The sequence below is a fragment of the Galeopterus variegatus genome, unplaced genomic scaffold (assembly GCF_000696425.1).
Source record: "Galeopterus variegatus unplaced genomic scaffold, G_variegatus-3.0.2 Scaffold647, whole genome shotgun sequence".
In the NCBI taxonomy this organism is placed as follows: Eukaryota; Metazoa; Chordata; class Mammalia; order Dermoptera; family Cynocephalidae; genus Galeopterus; species Galeopterus variegatus.
Window position 1 is genome coordinate 255,249 of NW_007726758.1, and position 6,501 is coordinate 261,749.

The window sequence follows — 6,501 nt, forward strand, 5'->3', positions numbered from 1 at the left end:
GGGGAGGGGAGGGGGTGACGGAGGAGAGGCCGCCAGACGATGGGGGGAGGGGGTCAGGGATGGGGAGTGTCGGGGGGTGCGAGCCGGAGAGGCGGGGAGAAGCTGTGTGTGAGCGCGACCGCCTCTGGGAGCAGGTGCGCCAGGTGGGTGAGGGCGAGAGGCTGGGGGTGTCGCGTGAGGGCAGCAACATCGTGAGGGCGCTCGCGAGTGAGGTGCGGGCGCTGTGAGAAGGCGAGTGCCCGGGGCGTTGTTGGGAGGGTGGCGAAGGTGCGGGCGTGTGAGGGGAGAGCCGGGCGTGAGGAGTGGGCGTGAGGCTGTGAGCACTGAGGGAGGCGGGGTGTGACACGGGAAAGGTGAGTGGGAGGGGCGTTCCGTGGACAGGTGAGTGTGAAGCTGAAGGTGTCCAGTCAGAGGGGGTGAGCTGAGCCACCCTGAGAGGGAAGGGAGCAGCTCGATGTCTGGACAGGTTCAGAATCTCCCCGGGCAGGGCGGGGCTGGGGCTCAAGCACGGGTGGGGTCAGCTCCCTCCTGCCCCTCCTCCTTCCCTCGCTCCTGTTCTGACTCAGAAACCCCCTGTTTCCGCGTCAGTCCCCAATAGGGGTCCCCTGAAAGTGAACCAACTGGAGGGAAGCTTAAATCCTGGGCCCCAAGGAGGGGGAGGCTTCTGTGGACACCTCCCAGGTCCTGGCGTCCCATTCCCGCCCCCTGCCCTCCCCCTGCTCTTCCTGCTCCAGTCTCTCTTTGCATCCCTGTCTCTGTGTGTACTTGTCTCTGCCCTTCCCATTTCTCTCCCCATCCTTGATGCTGACTCACCCCTCCAGACTTAGGTCCCTTCACCTTCCCTGGAGTGGGTCTCCCTGAGCCCACCTCTGTGGGAACCTGGTATAGGATTATCACCTATAGGACCCAGGAAGAGTGAGAAACCATGGGAAGTTGGGGGCCTCAACCTCTCTCATGCCTGTTTGACAATCAGGTAAACTGAGGTCCAGATATAACCACAGGAAAATCCTTGCTCCTTATCTCCATCATTACTAAAAAAAATTCTTTTTTTTTTTTTTTTTTTTTTTTATAAAAAGATGACCGGAAAGGGGATCTTAACCCTTGGCTTGGTGTTGTTGGCTTGGTGTTGAACCCTTGGCTTGGTGTTGAACCCTTGGCTTGGTGTTGAACCCTTGGCTTGGTGTTGAACCCTTGGCTTGGTGTTGAACCCTTGGCTTGGTGTTGTCAGCACCACGCTCAGCCAGTGAGCGAACCGGCCATCCCTATATGGGGTCCGAACCCGAGGCCTTGGTGTTATCAGCACCGCACTCTCCCGAGTGAGCCACGAGCCGGCCCCTAAAAAAATTCTATATCCAGTCCTAGTAAGGGACTTCAGCTCCCAACACTCTTTCTGTCCTCAGTGCCCAGCTCTCAGCATCCTCTCTGTCATCGGGACCCAAGCTCTGATCAACTCCTGTGTCCCCAGGACCACAGCTCTGAGAAACTTTTATTTTCAGTTCTGTTTACCAGCTTCTGTAAACTGGGGTAAGGGGTGGTCAGGCCGGATAATCTCTAATCCTCCTTCCAGGGCTCATATTCTGGGATTTAGGCTAGGTGAGAGAGAGGTGTTTGACCTGCATTTGGGACTAGTTCATGGGATATCTGGTAGTTGTTTTTTCCTGCAAGGCCCCCTCACTCAGGACTCTAACTGATGTCTCCTGCCCCAGCTGTGGTGCACCCTGAGAGATGTTGGTTTGGTTCTCATCCATCATCTTTGGGTCCTACCATATCTTCCATCTGAGCACACCACAAGAGTGGTGGTCCTGTCCCCATCCTACTCCAGGGTACTTGTCCATTAGAGTTTTAGTGCAAATGACAGCAAATCCAACCCAACTGACTTAAGAAAAAGAGAACTGATTCACAGAACAAAAAGTCCCAGGCATGGCTGGCTTCAGTATAGTCTATCCATCCCTCCATCTTAAGGATGAATGGCTCCCCTCATGTTGCAAGATGGCTGGCAAATGCCCTAGGACCAGGTTCACATTTGGGGAGAGGCAGGGGAGAGAAAAAGACAGATAGACAGAGCTAGACTGAGGGAGACTGAAACGCTTCCTTTCTCTAAAGGGAGAGAAGGAAGAGACTTTAAGAAACTCCCTCAGAGGCTGGCCCGTGGCTCACTCGGTAGAGTGCGGTGCTGATAACACCAAGGCCACGGGTTCGGATCCTATATAGGGATGGCCGGTTTGCTCACTGGCTGAGCGTGGTGCTGACAACACCAAGCCAAGGGTTGAGATCCCCTTACCGGTCATCTTTTTTTTTTTTTTAAAAAAAAGAAACTCCCTCAGAGGCTGGCCCGTGGCTCACTCGGTAGAGTGCGGTGCTGATAACACCAAGGCCACGGGTTCGGATCCTATATAGGGATGGCCGGTTTGCTCACTGGCTGAGCGTGGTGCTGACAACACCAAGCCAAGGGTTGAGATCCCCTTACCGGTCATCTTTTTTTTTTTTTTAAAAAAAAGAAACTCCCTCAGAGGCTGGCCCGTGGCTCACTCGGTAGAGTGCGGTGCTGATAACACCAAGGCCACGGGTTCGGATCCTATATAGGGATGGCCGGTTTGCTCACTGGCTGAGCGTGGTGCTGACAACACCAAGCCAAGGGTTGAGATCCCCTTACCGGTCATCTTTTTTTTTTTTTTAAAAAAAAGAAACTCCCTCAGCAGAGTGGGGGACTTTGTGTCCCTTTCTAAAACCTCCTAAGACCCTAAAACCTAAAACTTCGTGTCCCTAAAACCCCTGGCAAACTTTTCATTGTGTCTTATTGACCCAGTTGATGCCATTTGCCTATCCCAAAACCAATACCTATGACCAGGGGGTAGGATTATGCTGAATAAATTAGACATGGACCACAAGATCTGCCCCCAGGTCGGGGGTGAGATCAGATTTCTCAAACAGAATGAATACTGGGGATACAGCTGCCGTGCCCACTATTTTTGGGGAAGGGATGGGCTGCACATCATGAGTTAGTCGTTTTTGAGTTTTTGAAGTCTTGGGATGGTGCAGACTTTCCTTAGTTGTTTTCCCAGTATAATTCCCTCTCCCTTTCCTCCTTCCTAACTGAACATGGATTTTGTTCAGGCATCCATCATTCTTTAATAGTCAAGTGACATTGGGGAAGTCCCAGTAATGAGTTCTGTATATACTTTGCCAGACGTTTTAGTTCCATGCCGCCTTCCAATGATTGCTTTAGGCATGGGTGTACGAAACAAGTCAGGTGAATGAAACACAAGGGCAAGCCCGCCTGGAAGTTTTGAAAGGAAGCTTTCTTTATTTCTAAAGAGAGTTCCCAGGAAAAGATGGCCCCATTGCTATTGCCTCTAAACATGGGTGCGATGTCTGGAACTGCAGCAGCCATTTTGAGGTCATGAGGTGGATAAGCTTGACTGGGTCTTTTAGGACAATGTGGAACCACTGAATTAGTGAACCCGGGAACTGCCCCAGCTGTGATCTCTTGTTTTGTGAGATAATCAATTTCCTTTTTGTTTCAACCATTTTGAGTTGGGTGCCCTGTTACATGCAGTTCTGACCACTATATTGCCTATGATTCACATAGAATACATGGAAGCAGTCCTGTTTGCTGATTAAAACATTTGGGGCGGGGGGCGGCTGGCTGGTTCAGGCCCATGACCTTGGTGTTATAAGGCTACGCTCTAACCAACTGCGCTACCAGCCAGCCCTGATTAAAACATTTTAAGTAATAGCTTTCTTTTTCAGTTGCTCCCCCATCCTTGTGATAGGATCTCTCTTAAAGGGTCAGCTCTGGCCAAGTGGTCAGCATACCGTGAGACCTGCAGGAGCAGTGAATGCTTGTGTGTGACCTCAATAACTATATGCAGTGGCTTTGATGTGAACTTTCCTGGCCTTAGTAGAGGGGGCTATGGCCAGACTTCTGATGCAAAACTGAACCTGATCAAAGTCTTTCGGCTAAAATTTTAGAAATGGGACTCAAGTAGTTCTTGGTACTCAATATCTCAGTGTGCATATTTGGCTATTATGTATGAAGTAGAAGATAGTCTGTGGAGAAACAGAAAAATAAAGTGGAAGCCCAGGAGGGACAGACGGAGAGACAGAATGAATTGAAATTCTGCCAGAGGGAGATAATCTTGATTTCACCTGGCTTTTCAATTCTGTTTCCTGTCCCTGGTGAGACCTGGAGACCCAGCTCTTGCTTGTATTCTAAACTTCCAATAACATCGTTTTTGCTTAAGTCAGCATAAAGATTTTATTTCTTGCAACCACAGATCCCTGAACAAAAACTTGGGAACCATTACGATGAGGTCCTGATCACAAGCTATCGTAAAGGACATTATGAGAAATTTATCCCTAGTCTCAATATGTGCTGGAGGGGATCACAGGACATGCATTTCTATCCTCTGGTCCTCACTGTAAGGCACCATGGGAAGTGTAATCCCAGCCTCCAGTCTCTGCCATAGGGTCTCATGGGAGATGTAGTCCTAGCCTTAATTCCTTCCATAAGGCATCATGAAAGATGTGTCCCTAGCCTGTAGGGAATCATGGGAAAGGTGAAATTATCCTCAATTTTAATTATGGAACATCCCAGAAAATGTCATCTTAGCCTCATCTGTGCTGTAGGGCATCATGGGAGATATAGTCCTGGCCCTCTTTTTTTTTTTTTCTTTGCTGCTGCTGCCCAGTATGGGGATCTGAACCCTTGACCTTGGTGTTATAACACCATGCTCTAACCATCTGAGCTAACTGACCATCCCATAGCCTGGTTTTTGTTGTAAGTCCCCATAGAAGATGGTCTTTCCTTCCTTCCTTTCTTTCTTCAACACCTGCCATGTTCTAGGCACTATTCCATGCACTAGTAATACAGTAGTGAGCAAACAAAAGGCCTTGCCTGCCATGGCAATTATAATGGGAAGAGTTAGCAAAAATAAATTTAAAAATGATGGCTCCAGTTAACTATTGCTATATAACGGAATACCCCAAAATACCCCTTAGTGGTGTAAAACAATAGCCCTTTTATTATATGATTCTGTGGATCAGGAATTTAAGCAGGATTGGTGTGTACCTGCTTTATAATGGACTGGGGCCAAAAATAGGCTGGCTTGAACAGCTGGAGATGGAAGAAATGTTCATCTGGGGCCATATATCTGAGGTCTCAGTTCTGGCTGTTGGTAATGTGGGTGTTGAATTGTGTCCCCCCAAAATATGTTGAAGTCCTAACCCCCAGTATCTATCCATATGACCTTATTTGGAAAGTCTTTGCAGATGTGATTAAGTTAATGATTAAATTAACCCAAACCGAATAGGGTGGGCCCTTAACCCAGTGACAGATATCCTTATGAGAGAGATTGGAGATAGAGCCATACTCAGGAAAGGCCATATGATGACAGAAGTAGAGATACGCAACTGCAAGCCAGAGAATGCCAAGGATTGCCGGAAACCATCAGAAGCCAAGGAGAGGCAAGGGAAGGATTCTTCCCAGAGACATCAGAGGGAGCATGACTCTGCCAACACCTTAGTTTTGGACTTCTAGCATTCAGGACTGTGAGAGAACAAGTTTCTGTTCTTTTAAGCCACCTCATTTGTAAGCTTGTAATAATTCATTATGGAAGCCCTAGGAAACTAATAGGGTGGGGTTCCTTGGTTCTTCTCCATATCATATCTGCTGGGGCTGCACGTCCAGGGTGGCTCCATCACCTACCTGTCTGGTCCCTGGGCTGAGATGGCTGGAACATCTGGGGCTCTCAGATTAAAGAGGCAGACATATAGACCCCACCTTTTTAAGCCACCACAATGAAGGTGATGATATGTGATTGGAAGAAGTCCTAAAATGAAACCCTGACCCTCACCTGCCCCCAAATACCATGGAAGATGTCCTTTTTTTTTTCTTCATTAGCCACAGGCCCAATGAATATAATTTTGTATCCATAAGCTGCCTTAGTGAATCATGGAAAACATGGGTTCTTCAATATTGTACTCCAAGAGTTGTGCTTCATTGGAATGATAGTTCTTTTTCTGTCAGTCCTAAAGCATCCTGGGAAATATAGTCCAGCCTTTATCCCCTGCCCCGAGCATGAGGGGAAATAGAGTCCTGTCTTTTTCTTCACTGTGGTGCATCAATGGAGTTCCTGCCATCAAGTTATCTCCTATCTGTCTCCTGTCCCAGAGCCCCCTGGGAAGTACAGACATGTTAGAACAACAAAGTAGTCTTAACCTTTGAAGTCTGGGAGAAGAGACGCAGTTAATGCTTGGGTGGGTGGGTTGGAGCATTGCATTTGGAGGCCAGAAGTAGATGTAGGCGGCTTATGATGGAAGCCTACAGGGACTGCTCCCAAGGCAGGGGCCTCAAATGCCCCTCAAATGGGTCCTACAATGTGACCTCTAATTCCAGAAGCCTGTGGAAAGGTTGCCCCCCGCCCCCAAATATATTCATCTTCCCAAATATAGACGCTACAGAGAAGCGTACACTTGGCCATGTTCACTGGTACAAAAATC